General features: G+C 38.0%; 1 protein-coding gene and 1 long non-coding RNA gene across 3 annotated transcripts in view; one reads left to right on the forward strand and one right to left on the reverse strand.

Annotated features, from left to right (window-relative positions):
- ppp2r2bb (protein phosphatase 2, regulatory subunit B, beta b) overlaps nucleotides 1–16,405 on the forward strand; it is a 133,373-nt gene that overhangs the window by 539 nt on the left and 116,429 nt on the right. The gene's annotated exons all lie outside the window — the stretch shown is intronic.
- LOC147838968 (uncharacterized) lies at nucleotides 889–9,179 on the reverse strand. The gene is made up of 3 exons (XR_015520799.1): nucleotides 6,967–9,179; nucleotides 4,037–5,718; nucleotides 889–2,980 (listed from the first exon to the last, which is right to left on the reverse strand). It is a non-coding gene; the product is annotated as an uncharacterized LOC147838968 (long non-coding RNA).

The following is a 16,405-nucleotide window of genomic DNA, read 5'->3' on the forward strand; positions in this document are numbered from 1 at the left end:
TTTTTTGGTAAAAAAATATGTAGTTTGAAGTGTAATGTTTGAGAAAACCATTAGTTCATTACCTGTTATTATTATTTTATATGATTTTTTTTTGCTTTTTACTGAACTGTATAGTAAAAATGTTGGTGTAACAGCAAAAAGTATGACAAACAACCCTTAATATTATACAAATAGTTTATATTTTTATTTTTCTGTACTTTTCACTGAACTGTACCGTGAAATGTCTAAGCACTAAGTAAGAAAAACAACCTTTAATAATATACAAACACTGTAAGAGTGATTTATGTTAACTGTTGGACACTTTTCTTCATATAGCACTAATATTTACCATAACTTGTTGGACATTTTTAATAAATAGAAGTGTTACACCAAAAACAACAACATTTAATTTTATTGTGGTTCCAAAAAGTTACAATATTTGAAAAAGTACATTATATTATATTATATTATATTATATTATATTATATTATATTATATTTTATTGTATTATATTATATTATGTTACATTTTACTCAACAGCTCTGTCTGGGTGTCGAATCTGATTGGCTGATAGCCGTGTGATATTCTGCAATATCAGAACTCCTACAGCCTATTTACCCTGTATTACTCTGCCCACATAGAGTGACAGCAGATCAATAAACTCACTACAGTTTTACATTTTGCAGCTGTTTTTAGGCGAGAATGTAGTTTTTTAAATTTATTTATAAGGACAGTGCCTATTTTAAATATTTATCATTTCCGTTCGCATCCATTCGTCGTCATTGAGCATAGCAAAAACAGTTGACGTTGTCCATCCACAAGATGGCGACAGAGACTACATAATAACTACAGCTGATCAAATCATTATTAAACCGGTAAGTGACACTCTAAGTCGATTTCTCTCTTTTTTATGTTTCAGTGCTGTATTTATTCCATAGTAATTGTAGTGTATTGAGTGTGAGCTGGAACTCGCATATCAGGAATGTATGTATTTTGTGTTGGCCACTCCTTGTATAACCCTAAGTTCCTTTTTTGGTTGGTCATCTGTTTGTTTTTAATGCATCTCCTGTTTTTGTTACTGCAGACTAGTTCAGTAAAAAGAAAAAATAAAGAAATGCCCGCATGTGTTTAGCGTTTTTCCTTATCGCAAACACAACAGTAATCTGGTTGTGTTTGCACTACTTTGGCTTTTTACAAGGTTAATTATTGTGATTTCCCGATTGCAACAGAAAAAAACTGGGAAATGTCTGCAGACTGATGGCATTTCATGCCGTTCAGCCTTATAATCTTAAAATGTGAGCAAAATCATCTGTTTTGTCATCACTGTAGACATTACGCTAGAGAATCATTCAAACATTAGCTCTAAAGTGACGCTGGTGAAGTAGCAGCAGTTTCTGCTGTTCTGACGTCAGCTGCAGATGTGAATGAATTGTGGAAGAGCGTACAAAAGGGTTTTTAGACTCTCCATGTTTAATTTTCGTTTTTATATACACGATTATGCCGTCAAATTTTCACACTCGTAGCAGTGCGATATGGCTGTATATCATCACTGGTGGGACACTAAAGGTGGTTGCACACCAGAAGCGCCGCTTGGTGACGCTCTGCGTTGCGCCAATCAGTGCCATGCATTTTTAGAATTCTTAGCATAGGTTTCTATCAGGGTACACACACTAGCGCTTGTTGGACATTTTTAATAAATAGGAGTGTCACACCAAAGAACAACAACGTTTAATTGTATCGTGGTTCCAAAAAATTTACAATTTTATCCCAGAAATGGTTGACTATTACGATGCAAGAGCTTTTATGATTGCAGTTATGCCAATAATATCATTTAATGATAATTATGATCACATGAACATTAGGGCCGGTTCATTCCGCTTCATTCAGTTAAAAAATGTGGCAGATTAATTACTATTATTAATAATATTTATTACTATCAGCCACTTTAAACATTATCAATAGTTTGATTGTTAACACTGTACTGTACTGTAAAACAAACATTCATTCATTTTCTTGTCGGCTTAGTCCCTTTATTAATCCTGGGTCGCCACAGCAGAATGAACCGCCAACTTATCCAGAAAGTTTTTTTACCCAGCGGATGCCCTTCCAGCCGCAACCCATCTCTGGGACACATCCACACACATGCATACACTACGGACAATTTAGCCTACCCAATTCTCCTGTACCGCATGTCTTTGGACTGTGGGGGAAACCGGAGCACTCGGAGGAAACCCACGCGAAGGCAGAGGGAACATGCAAACTCCACACAGAAACGCCAACTGAGCCGAGGTTCGAACCAGCAACCCAGCGAACTTCTTGCTGTGAGACGACAGCACTACCTACTGCTCCACTGCCTCGCCCTGTAAAACGAACAAATAAAATAAAATGTCAACGTTTAAATTAATGTGCTTTTAAAAGTTAGTTAAAAATGGTAGGCTACTGTTCTTAAAAAGAAAAAAAAAAACCTGTACTTAAATGTAAGTGTTACCTATAGTATCCTATTTATCAAAACCTGGAAGTGTTGCTTGGACCTCATAAATATAGGCTATATGTCATCATATTCATATAGAAACAATTTTTTTATATACATTTTGAAATATATGTTGCATGTACATATGACATATTGGATTTATCTGCATACCACTTGTGGTACACGTACCACAGTTTGAGAACCACTGCACTAAAAGACAGAAAATACTACTTTACAATCTGCACTGTACTCCTCTTCTTCTTCTTCCTTGGTCTTAGTCCCGTATGGTTGCGGGGTCGGCTCTTTGGAACAAGCCATTTTAGACTTGTCCATATGATAATGCCTTTTTACACATTCCGGCCGGCCTGTCGTCCGGGCCTGTCATCCTCATACACTCATACACTACGGACAATTTAGCCTACCCAATTCACCTGCAGCATGTCTTTGGACTGTGGGGGAAACCCTCGCAAATGCAGGGAGAACATGCAAACTCCTCAGAAATGCCAACTGAGCCGAGGTTCGAACCAATGACTGTAAAAAATATGGACGACGCGACAGCCCTTTTTCCCATTGAACGCCTTGAGGGCAAAACGCCTGCTTGACGGGCACAAACTGTCGCAAAAGACTGCTGAAATTGGAGCCAGACATGCGCAGAAGGATTGTCTGATGGAGCCAGAGGAGGAGCCGCGAAAATGAGCGGAGTCGAGCTTCCAATCAAACGCTTTATGTAAAATCAACTACGCCCCCCGAACTTCTCAGCATGCGTTTGCTGTCATATCAACACAAATGGATGTAATAACGTTAACAAATATGAGGGTTTTATATATTCAATCGCGCCAGCTCCGGGCTGCAGCGCATAACTTACTCGCGGCGTCGCGGGCTGATTCCGGCTCGCATGCGGCAGCGCCTGCTCGCTCGGCCACCGCATCTGGCTCGATTGACTCGGGGTGGAATTGGGTAGGGAGTCCAGGCATCCGGAGTAGGTCCAGCAGAGGTAACATTAGTCAGTCTGAGCTCTAAGAGATAAGTCTCCGGCAGGCGAGAATCTAGCCGGAACTGTGTTTTGCTATCTGGGTGGCTAAGCGTGTATCAGCAAACTAATAAAGCCCGAAAAAAGCCCTGAACTTAGCGAATAAACAGTGTTCCACCAGGATCATGTATGTCAGAAACTGTAGTTTACTGCTGAACTCATTTTGTCATGGTAAAATAACACAGAAATCGAATAATAACATTTCAGTCTACTTCAGTCTCCTGCCGAAGCTCAGACGCCGCGCTTTGAGAAACTGTCAATCACAGCTGTCAATCACGATGACACGCCCAGCATTAAATTACTGCTAAAAACAAACTGTTTACAAAAATGAAGATCTGCACCTATTTCAGCACAATAACCAGTGCCTTAATCGACCAGAACCATCTTTCGGGACATTTTATTGCAAGTGTAATATTTTTTTTTATTTGGGCTCAAGTCTCCTTCATTAACACGGAGGAGGCGGGCTTTATGACTTGTACTGCAGCCAGCCCCCAGGGGGCGATCTAACGGCCGAAACCTTCACTCAAACGTAGGCTTGCGGCACACTTGGTTCGAACCAGCGACCTTCTTGCTGTATAGAGACAGCACTACCTACTGCGCCACTGCTTCGCCCACAAACTGCACTGTACATAAATCACATAAACATTTGCAAAGTATTCAATAATATCACACAAATTAATATAAAAACGGAATAAATATATATATTTTTACGCACATTTACAGCAAATAAACAAATTCAATGATAGATCCGTGGGCACAGATTCTGTGTGAGCCTATATTTATAACCTAAAATGATCTAACCAATGTGACTGAACACACTCATTAGATTTAGATTTATTCTAGTTGGAATTCAGCAGATGTTTATCCAAAACCTTTATCAATTTTTCTTAAAATTACAGATTTACTTTGCAGAGGATGCAGTCTGCCTCATTTTACTATCACACTGTACATCATCTGTTATATAGATAAAGAACTGCATGAACCTAATGGGCATATACCTCTTTAAAAAAAAAAAAGCCTGGTCAGTGCAGCAGTAGCTACTAAAAGATAAAGATAGTCCTGTAGGGCCCTGTAACAATAAGTCTTGAGTTTCTGCCAGTAAAGAGATATTTCATTACAAACCCAGCTCCAATAACCTCCTCCTGTAGCCAACATATTGGACACATAATAGCATAGAGCACCATGCTCATCCTTTTACTTGTTGTCTATTATTTTCTTTTGATTCTTGTTTTTGTGGCAAATGCTGGGTTGTCATGGTGGAACTTTACAATATGGATGGGCTAATATGCATTTATTAATGCTTAACTAATCATGAGTTAATGTACAATTCATAAAGAGCTAAACCTTTTGTTTACGATTACTGCATGAGCAACAAATGAATAATCTACATGATTTATATATTAAACATCCTGATATACTCCGAATGAAATCGAAAAAGAACTGAAATGACGTCATTTACAAATAAATATTTTTGAGTTTGTTTTTGCCAGTTTGAAACGGATCACTAAAGGAAACATTTTGGGAGCTCGTTCTGCCACTAAACACGTATGAGCTACCATTGGTATGTGGCGATTACGCAACTGCGAACGATTTCGAACAAAATTCTTTTGAGCAGTTCGAAACAGATCACCAAAGCAAACTTTTTGGAGGAGCTTGTTTTGGTCCTAAACACCTTTGAGCTACCATTGATCAGTGACGATTATGCAATCGCAAATAATTACGCATTCAAAAATTTTTTTAAATAAATTTTCGGTAGTTCGACTTCGACACAGATTACCAAGGCCAACATTTTGGGGGTTCTCATTTCGGTCCTAAACACCTTTGATCTACCATTGGTCTGTGATGATCACGCAATTGTTAACAATTGTACATTTCTAACAAAATAATAATAATAATCATTTGCGAATGTTTACGCATTTCGAACAAAATTATTTAGATGATTTTATTATTATGATTTCTTTTTCGGCAGTTACAAAAAGATCACTAAAGTAAACTTTTGAGGAGCTTGTTTTGTTCCTAAACACATTTGAGCTAGCATTGGTCCATGACAATTACGCAATCATGTAAGATTACACAATTCAACCTAAATTATTTTGAGTTTGTTTTCGGCAGTTCGAACAGATCATACCATTGGTTTATGATAATTTCCCAATCAAGAACTATTACGTGATTCCCAGTTTGAAACAAATCACAAAAGGAAATATTTTGAGAGCTCGTTTTGCTCCTGAACACCTTTAAGCTAAAGGGTCACGAAACACCAAAACACATTTTTTGAGCTGTTGACAGTCGTATGTGTGTCCCACACTGCTAAAAACACTATTAGGGCACATATATTTCACTGAAAAGTGTAAATTGGTTGTTTTTGCGTTATTTCAAGCAAATTCGTACTTCCGGTTTGAAACGAATTTTTGAAGCTGCGTCACGGTCATGACATAATAGCGTGTATTCCAGCGTGCAGACTGGACGTCTGTGCCAGAGTGTGTCTTATTACGTCTTACAGTGTGCTGCATTAATGCATGAGTAAAGCTTGGTTCAAACCAATCAGCGCGCTCTATTGTGCAACTTCATTAATATTCATTACTGTCACAGTGTTTACACGAAGAGACGCCACGTTGTATTGGCAAAACAAGTGAGCAGTGTTGCTTTTATTGTTTGCTGCAGTTAAGTTTCGTTTTCATTTTCTCTCTGTGAGAGCTCATCTGGAGTCACGCGTGGATTAACAGTGTACGCGACGCTCAACAACAATAACTTACGTGTCTAAGAAGGATTATTGCTTACCTGAGAGCTGTTCTCATCTGCAAACGCTGAGATCCGGATTCGCTTGTAGTCTTCTCTTAATAAAGACGCGGCTCTAGTTGCTGGGGATTGTCCTGTCTCTACAGATTTGGTGAGCGACCAGTGCTTTTTGTTTATTCAGTTTGTTTGTATCGAACTAAGTTAACTATTGCACCGAGTGTAAACATGTTAGCACCACAACCAAACTTTAACCTCGTGTAGGGTTTTTACCGCATTTTGTGACCGGAATAACACACGCGACTTTCTGACACTACCTGCCGTGTGCATCTAAGTTTCCGGGAAATGCGGAGGGTTTTTTTTCTCTCATTCGCCGTGCGGTATCAAACATTGCATGAAAAATACACGCTTAGAGCAGTTCCTCGAATCAAATTTCTCGTTTGTCGCGAGGGGCATGAATGAATTCCCTGAATGAAAGAGCCAAACTGCAGTTAAAGTCCACCATTTAATAATTTGGCAAATAATTCGACAACAGATGTCCATGTAGGTTAAACACCATCACTTGCTACTGTGTGTGTGTATTTTGACTCTGAAGCTCGCGCGTGCCCAAATAGACACTCCCACACCATCCCACTTTTCTTCCTCCGACACTCCCCGCTAAACAGAGCTGGACACGCCCACTTTTCTGACTTTTTCCAAAGTAGAGGTGTGAAAACACCCTGCTGAAACGAGGGGGTTTCATGGCCCTTTAAGCTACCATTGGTTTGTGATGATTACGTCACCGCGAATGATTACGCATTTTGAACAAAGTTTGTTTTTAATTTGTTTTCGGTAGTTGGAAACAGATCTTCAAAGCAGAATTTTGAGGAGCTCGTTTTGTTCATAAACACCTTTTAGCTAAAATTGGTCTGTGACGAGTACGCAATCGTGCACTATTGTGCCATTCAAAAAAAAACTATTTTGAGTTTGCTTTCGGCAAATTTCAAACAGATCATCAAAGGAAACTTTTTTGGAGCTCATTTTGGGTGTAAACACCTTTGAGCTACCGTTGGTCTGTGACAATTATGCAGTCACTAGGTGTGTCCTGGAACTCTGCCATCTTTGACGTTTTTTTTCATCATAACATTTTGATAACTTTGCAAGTTTTTAGCTAATGATTAAAGTAGACAGATGGCAGTAATTAACACAATCATTTACATAATCAGTTAATCTAATATGTTAATAGGGAACAAGTACATTACAGTAATCTACAAATTGTTATTAGTTAATTGTGTCGTAAAGTTTGAATCGTATAGAATGTTAATTTGTTACACATTAACGCATGATTTTCTGTGCATTAGTTAAGCATTATTCAATGCTTATTAGTGCACCCATACTGTAAAGTGTTACCGTTATCATTACGTGCCGTACTGTGGTTTTAAAAGTAAAGATTTCCATGGCTCTCTGTCTACATGCATGTTTCTGTGCTCCGGTCTCTTGCTGTCTCCATCTGCGTCTGCTGCCCGGGCCTGATCGATCCGGTTTTAAAAGGTTACAGTTCCCTTGCTGGCAATGATGTATTACAGTACTGTATTATGCAATCCTTTTATCAGTTTATGTTTGTTTTGAGGTCTGCTCTGGCACCGGAGTTTCATTTTATGAGACAAGTTTATTTGTGAGCTCTACTGCCTTAGAGTTATGTCTTTGCATTATGCTTATACCTTAATTACAAATAAATCCATGGTAATGTCAACCTAAAAATAGTCGATCTTTTGCCGATCACAGTGCTTCACTTCAATACTACTATTAAAGATTTGCAAAGACCCATGCCAATGTTTGTGTGTGATATATAGTTTAAATGTAACTGAAATGCAACATGACTGTCTAATATGGTCATTTAGTGCTAATATCAGATTTTATGGTAAGGATAATGATTTTAAAAGTTAGACGCAACATAGAGACAGAGCATATTAACCCTTAAATGCAGTATTCACAAAGAGAAAGACAAGTATTTAGAAGTCACTATTTCAACAAATACTCAGCATATGCTATCATTTCTGTGTGTAGCACGGTGATACTTATTAAATGACGGCTTGAATATGAAATAAACCATTTAGGGGAGCAGTTAGTTGCTGTTGAATACAAATGAGCTTTTGGTCAGTCCGAATGGCATGACCAAGTATTCATAGAGCCCTGTACTGTTGAAGAACATCAGGACAACAGTTGAACAGCATTCTTTCCTCCCAATAGGCATTCAGGAACCTTAAAATACTTGGAGGAAGCCACTGAATGTTGATAATGATTATTAGCTGTAATTTTAAATGGCTTTGACTAGTGGTTGTCCAGTATTTTTTATTTTTATCTTGGAAAGCATAGCGGCCAATGGCTGATATTTAGCTCATATTTTATTTATTTTGATTAACAGTTACATTTTAATTAAATTAAAACTGAATTCAATTAAAATAATCGGAGAATAATTGTGTAAAATAGATATACTTCTACTGGTTTGGCTGTGGTCACGGGCAGTGGCACAGTGGGTTGCGATGTTGCCCCACAGCAAGAAGGTCAGCAGATTTCAAGGTTTCCTCTGGGTGCTTTGGTTTCCGTAGTGTATGTGTGTGAATTAGTGAATGGGGGTTTCCCAGTACTGGGTTGCAGCTGGAAGGGCATCCGCTGTGAAAACATATGCTTGATAAGTTAGTGGTTAATTCCGATGTGGCGACCCCTGGTTAATAAAAGGACTAAGCTGAAAAGAAAATGAATGAATGCATAAATTACGTTTCCTCGTGAGATTGGGCTGGTATTTTCAACTTCTTTTCAATCATAAGCAAAAATATATAAATAAATTAAAAAAGAAGCAAAAAGCTAAAAATGTATGAAATCGTATAAACTTGCATGAATAAGCTACTGTTCTAACAAGATGATTTTTTTTTAACGTTTTCTCATTAGACTGGGTTGGGATTTTAAATTTCTCTTTAATGCTAAGCGAAAAAATAAAAATAAAAAGAAGCAAAAAAATTTTGAAATTACATGAACTTGTACGAATTAGCAGATTTTCTGACAATACGTAAAATTGTTACTTTTCCTCATGAGATTGGGCTGGTATTTATAACTTTTCTTTAATGCTAAGCAAATACCTAAAAATAACCAAATAACTAAAAACCAATGAATCGTATAAATTTTTTTGAATTAGCTACTTTTCTGACAATACGTAAAATAGTTACTTTTCCTCGGGAGAATGGGCTGGTATTTTTAACTTCCCTTTAATCCTAAGAAAGTAACTAAAAAGAATTAAAAAAAAACATTGAAATTGCATGATTTTGTATGAATTAGCTACTTTTCTGACAATATGTAAAATAGTTACGTTTCCTCATGAGATTGGGCTGGTATTTCCAACTTCTCTAATGCCAAACAAAAAGCTTAAAATGAGCAAATGACCTAAAACAAATGACATCATATAAATTAGTATGAATTTGCTACTTTTCTGAGAGTACATAAAATAATTACGTTTCCTCGTGAGAATGGGCTGGTATTTAAAAAAAAAAAAAATAACTAAAAACGAATGAAATTGTATGATTTTTTACGAATTAGCTACTTTTCTGACAACACGTAAAATAGTTACGTTTCCTCATGAGGATTGAAGAGAAGTTGGAAATACCAGCCCAATCTAAGTAAAAACCTAAAGATAAGCAAATAACTAAAATGAACGAAATTGTATGAATTTGTACGAATTAGCTACTTTTCTGACAATACGTAAAATAGTTACGTTTCCTCATGAGATTGGGCTGGTAGTTCCAACTGCCCTTAAATCCTAAGTAAAAAACTAAAAAGAAGCAAAAAAACTATTAAAATCGCATGATTTTATACGGGTTAGCCGATTTTCTGACAATGCGTAAAATAGTTGTATCCTCATGAGATTGGGCTGGTATTAAGAAATTCTCTTTAATGCTAAGCAAAACCCCAAAAATAAGCAAATAACTAAAAATGAATTAAATTGTATGAATTTGTACAAATTAGCCGATTTTCTGACAATACGTAAAATAGTTAAGATTGGGCTGGTATTTTGAACTTCTCTTTAATGCCAAACAAAAAGCTAAAAATAAGCAAATAACTAAAAAACGAATAAATCGTATGAATTTGTATGAAGTAGCTACTTTTCTGACTTTACGTAAAATAGTTACGTGACCTCATGAGATTGGGCTGGTATTTCCAACGTCTCTTTAATCCTAAGCAAAAACCTAAAGATAAGCAAATAACTAAAAACGAATAGCATCATATGATTTTGTACGAATTTGCTACTTTTCTGACAACACGTAAAATAGTTACGTTTCCTCATGAGGATTGAGCTGGTATTTTTAACTTCCCTTTAATCCTAAGAAAAAAAAAAAAGGATTTTGCTGTGAGAATATCAGGGCTTTTAGGCTTTAAGATGGTGTTGAGGCTTGAACAGCATTATCCGCTTATCATTTTCATCTGATTCCAGGGTTGTTAATGGCTAGGGTTAGGGAATGTGTTTAGTAAGTGCACTGTAAGTTGCTTTGTGTAAAAGCATCTGCTAAATAGCCACTTACTGCTAAAGATAACATCACACAGCGGTCACATAACATCCTTCATTTCATGTGTAGAAGCAGAGGAGAGGTTATTACATTGATCCAGAGTAAACATGCAGCAGTCTGTACACATCTTACCAGCATTTGCTGATCACAGATGTCAAGAACACACTTTCATGAAAACACTTTTCTAGAAAACACTTGTGTTTACCAGAGCTGTATAGTAACGAAGTAGAACTACTTCACTATTGTACTTACGTACTGAAAGACAGTATCTGTCCTCTACTGGAGTATTGTTTTTTAATCTTCCAAGTTTACTTCAGTACATATTTTCGATGAGTTAAATACTTTTATTCTGATAGATTTTTTATGTGCTGCATCGGTACTTGTTACCAGGGGTGCCAAAATTATCGATATCGGTTCAGTAATAGATCATAACCGGTTATTACATACTGATGTAGAGGTGTGAACCTATACTGGTCTCACGGTTCGGTTCGGTTACGATTATCATGCCATCGATTCGGTTCAATTCGATATCTCGGTGCATCACGGTGCATTGACGATGCTTTCCATATATAGTGTTATATTTTAGGGGGGAGGCTATAACATGCTGTCTGTATAAACACACAGACACACAGCAACACACTGTCTCTCATTCAAACACATTCACAAACATAGACAGCATCAAACAAACAAACACACACACACACACACACAAACAAACACACTTAAGCCCTTGCAACAGGGAGAGCTCGTGCTGAGCGGAGCAGAAAAACGAAAAAAATAAGCACTTTTCCGACGGTCCCTTACAGAGAGCTCCTCTCAGCGCGAGCTCTGCCGGCTAAAGTAAACGCAGACTGCGAGGGCTTAAACGGAGCAGTGCTCGTAATGTCGAGCGAAAAAAAGAAAGACAGCTGTGAAACATAACCAGCTTTGTCTTTCTGTAGGAAACACACTTTAGATCTTTTTAGGGTAAGAGTTTTTTGAGTTATTGCCGTCTATAACTGAAAGTGTGTCAGGAAAATCGAAAACAAAACCAACCGAAGTGCGCTCATTTCTGGCGCCCAACTGGATATACAGCGCCCTAAGCATTTGCCTATGGTGCCTATGCCACGGGCTGGCCCTGAGTTGGCTGAGTGTTGTAAATAACGGCGCTCACCTCCCTCGCGACAGAGCGCATAGGAGATAAATGACGTCACTACATAATAACCGGTTATGGTTATTACTGAATCGATACCGAATTGTCCGCGTCTGCATCGCGGTGCACCGAAGAAACAATTAATTTTGACACCCCTATACTGATGTCATTTCTCTCCTATGCGTGATGTCACAATACTATGGCAAAGGATGCAAGGGTATGTAAATAACGCTCTTACTACAATGAAGGCAGCACAGCACACGAGCCGGTATTTCACGACTACAGAGAGAGTAATGTTGTAAAACTCCATCTTTACCTCTCTCTCACTTTGGACATTTGAACCGCTGGCCTGTTTGTGAGGTAACTTTTCCTCTCCTCTTGGCTGTTAAATCGATACTTGTGGATCCAGACACGAGCGTGCCTGCAAGCTTTCTCCACTGTGTCTATTATGGATTACCTGTGTTAATAGCGTATTATGCACATACAGACTGTAACCGCGGCTGTTCTTCTCACCATTGGCGAACAGCACTTTCATTTCTAAAGCCCTTTCTGTTGAGCAGGTGAAGACAATAACCAATTATAGAGACCTCACCTGTCAGCGCTCAAAAAGCAGGTAGGATCATATTTACATTAGTTTATTTGCTGTAAATGCTCATGCTGGCTTCTGTGCATGTGTTGGAGTTTTGTTTGATACATTCAAAAAGAGTGTTTTCTTTGAGCAGGTCAAATTAGGAGAACAGTTCATATATCTGACTGCTGTATTAAAGAACAAAATTGTATATATATATATATATATATAGATTTTAATAAAAAACTTCCTGTGTTATGAAGAAAAAAATCTTATCATGTACGGAAAGCATCGTCAATGTACCGAGATGCACTGAGATATCGAATTGAACTGAAACGATGGCACGATAATCGTAACCAAACCAAACCGTGAGACCAGTGTAGATTCACACCCCTACTCGTTACAGTTATAGACCTTTTTCTTGGCTGCTGCCTGGAGGACGCCATAGTGACCAGCGTCTTCCAGTACAATGTTTAGAACTTCCGTTTACAGCGTTTACAACTGCTAATTTGCGATCCGAAAATGGGTTTCAATAGAATTTTGAGTGGATTATGAAGTGTTTTTGTGACACAACTTTGAAAGGTGTGTGTTAAAGCTGTTATAATCTGTCAGATCTGTGGTTCAAGCGTGAGAGAAACACAGTATCGTAAGCCATGTTTCTATTCGTTCTGCTTAATCATGTGCCCCAAATAAAAGATATTGAAAATAAACAAAACAATATGAGTCTTTTGTCTGCTTTCTGTAATAACTACATTACACAATACTTGTGCTTTAACTTTCAGTACTTGAGTAATACATTTTGAAATAAACTACTTGCAATACTCAAGTACAAAAAATGTTGAATACTATAGTATATACTAAGAATACTTTAGTAATACTTAAGTATGGTGCTTAAAGAGCACTTCAACTTCTACTCAAGTCACTTTTTAATAGAGCACTTGTACTTTTACTTAAGGGCCTACTCACACTATGCTACCTGAACCATGCCCAGGCCCGTTTCCCGGATCGTTTGAGAAGTGTGAGTGTGCTGAATCGGGCTCAGGTTCTGAGCACGGTTCACTTGGGCAAATTGAGAAATCTTAATTGTGCTGAGCGAGAGCGCTTCTCTACTGAACAGCGCAGCAGCGATGCCGTAAGTGTGCCCAGGCCCGAAAGTAATGTGAGTGCGGGTGGAGGGGGGGAGACGGGAGCGGGGGCAAGCGTGCTTTGGCCCGGTTCGAGGCAACTGTACATAGTGTGAGTACGGCCTAAGTCTGGGTCTCTGGTACTTTATACATCTCTGGTGTTTACTGAGCATATCACAAGCCACATCACCATTTTCCTATGTGGCCTTTAGAGGGCTACACTGTTAAAGATTTTTGTAAATTACACAGTCTTTAACTGTAATGTGAACTGTATTTTACTGTAGGGCAGTGTTATTGTATTTTAAAGTTGCATTATGTAAAGATATACAATACTGTAAATACATATACAGCAAGATAAATGCTGGTGTAAATGTAAATACAGTATTTTTGCTGTAAGTAATTTACAGTAAAAATACTGAGTTTGTCTGGTCACATGGAAGACCCTAAGGGCATGGCTATCAATGGGGTGCCTCATTTCTGCCCTGCTTTCGTTCATTTGTCATTATCCTTTTTTTTCATCTTGTTAGCAACCTGGATGTTCCAACAATCCAATTGGTTCCCAAAACCAATGGCTCTACCTCGGCTCCAAAGGTAAAACAACAAAAAAATAAGGTCAAGAATCTTGTTGTGATTCTGGAGTCAGATCTAAGTTTCAATAGTCATGTCAAAGCAGTCATACTATCATCTCAAAAACATTGCAAGAATTAGATGCTTTGTTTCCAGTGAGGACTTAGAGAAACTTGTTCATGCTTTTATCAGCAGCAGGCTGGATTACTGTAACGGCCTCCTCACTGGCCTCCCCAAAAAGAAAGTCAGACAGTTGCAGCGCATCCAGAATGCTGCAGCCAGGATTCTGACCAGACCAAACCTAACAGATCACTCAGATCTTAAGGAACAAATAAATCAGGAATCAGCTTCCAGAAATGATCAGATGTGCTCCAACAGTAGGCACGTTCAAATCAAGACTTTTACTGAATGAGCACTGTGCTGCGTCCGACAGATCGCACTATTATGTCTTTCTTTTGATTCTTTTATAACATGTTTTAACACATTTTAATCTGTTTTATCTGTTTTTAATCACTTTTATTGTTGGTTTGTTTTTTATTTTCTTATACTTCTCTTTTTTTATTCTTGTTTATGTAAAGCACTTTGAATTGCCTCTGTTCATGAAATGTGCAATATAAATAAACTTGCCTTGCCAAAAGACAAAATCATGCACTGTCCTACATTTTCTTCTCATTTCAGGACTATTTTAAGTGGATCTACATCACAATAGAGGAAAAAAGGACAATCTTAACTTCTGTTTCATGACGACGTTAAAGAATAGATGTGACTGAAGGGCAGGGATGTAAGGGAGAGTGAGTTAAACAAATTAAAATTGGACAAAATGAAGCAACTTTGGTACCAGGACACACTTTAGTGGCGTCAGCAACCGAAAGAGCAAGCACAGGTCAGAAATAAATGAGGTAAAAGAGCAGGATGCAAGACAGACCAGTTTAGGAATGGTTTTCTTTAATTATTTGGAAGTAACAAACCGCAGCACTTTCTGCCATCACTGAAGTGCATAGTCTTGCTCTAAATCAAGACTCATGAAACTCTCGCTCCAACGTGAATTAATTTACAGTATTTATTAGGGATGTAACAATATTTTAAATACCGTCATACCGCAATAGTAATTTTTTTCAATATTACCGTAGGCGCATGACTCAATAAATCTATATTTCTGAGAAAAGTTTGCTTAGGCGAATGAAGCGAGCAGGAGGTAGCGGGAAGTACAATTCCTATCAGCCTAGGCATGGCCATCATCCTTTGCGGTCTGTTGTCACTACAGATCCAGTAATGCGGAAATGGAGTGTGCTGCTAGTAGCGGGGAAGAAAAAGAGCTGGAAATGAATGAACCTAAAGCGGGTTTTAAATCAGATGTGTGGAAGCATTTCAGTTTCTTTCTAAAAAGATATAAAAAAGGAGAAAAGGTGACAAAGAAAAAAACAGCATGCAGGCACTGCCAGACTGTGGTGAAATATAAGTCGGGGAATACGACTAAAAACAGTCATGGGGACTGCAGAACACAGCACACTTGTTAGATTGATGCAGACATTGACTTGTACCGCAAAGAGACCTCTATCTCACTCATGGCTTGTCCTCTCAAGTGGTGGAAAGACAATGCACAACATTACCCACTGCTGTCAACCTTGGCTAAATCATATCTCTCTGTCCCAGAAACCTCAGTCCCAAATGAGAGGGTTTTTTTTCTGTTGCAGGGGACATGCCCAGAGATCCCAGCTTTCACCAGATTATAGTTATATGATAATTTTCCTTAAAAAAACCCATCTCTATCTAAGTGAGTGAGTGATTAAATGTTGAATGTGATGAGTTTTCAACAATACTAAATTGAAACTTATTTGTATGTCATTGATATGTTCAGTGCTAAGGTAAATAAACACTTTTGGCACTTTTTTCGAGTATTTTCAATAGTTTTGTTTTTCCTGTAAATTATTCAATAAATACCGTACCGTACCATTCATACCGAGGTATTATCGAACCGTGAAATTCTGATACTATTACATCCCTAGTAGGGTTGTAACAATATACCGGTATGACGGTCTACCACGATTTGAACGTGCACGATTATCATACCATGAACAATTGCATATCAACGGTTTTAACCCTTAAAGACCGAGACAGCCGCCCGCGGCTAAAAATAAGTATTGCTCTTAAATGTTTAATAACTTTTGATCCGCCGATCCGATTCATACAATTCAAAGATTGGCATAAAGAAGAGAATCTCAGCTTTCTCAGTGCTGTATCATATAACATTTGCGGACTTTCAGAGG

The sequence above is a fragment of the Danio rerio genome, chromosome 21 (genome assembly GCF_052040795.2).
Source record: "Danio rerio strain M-AB ecotype USA chromosome 21, GRCz13ab, whole genome shotgun sequence".
Lineage (NCBI taxonomy): Eukaryota > Metazoa > Chordata > Actinopteri > Cypriniformes > Danionidae > Danio > Danio rerio.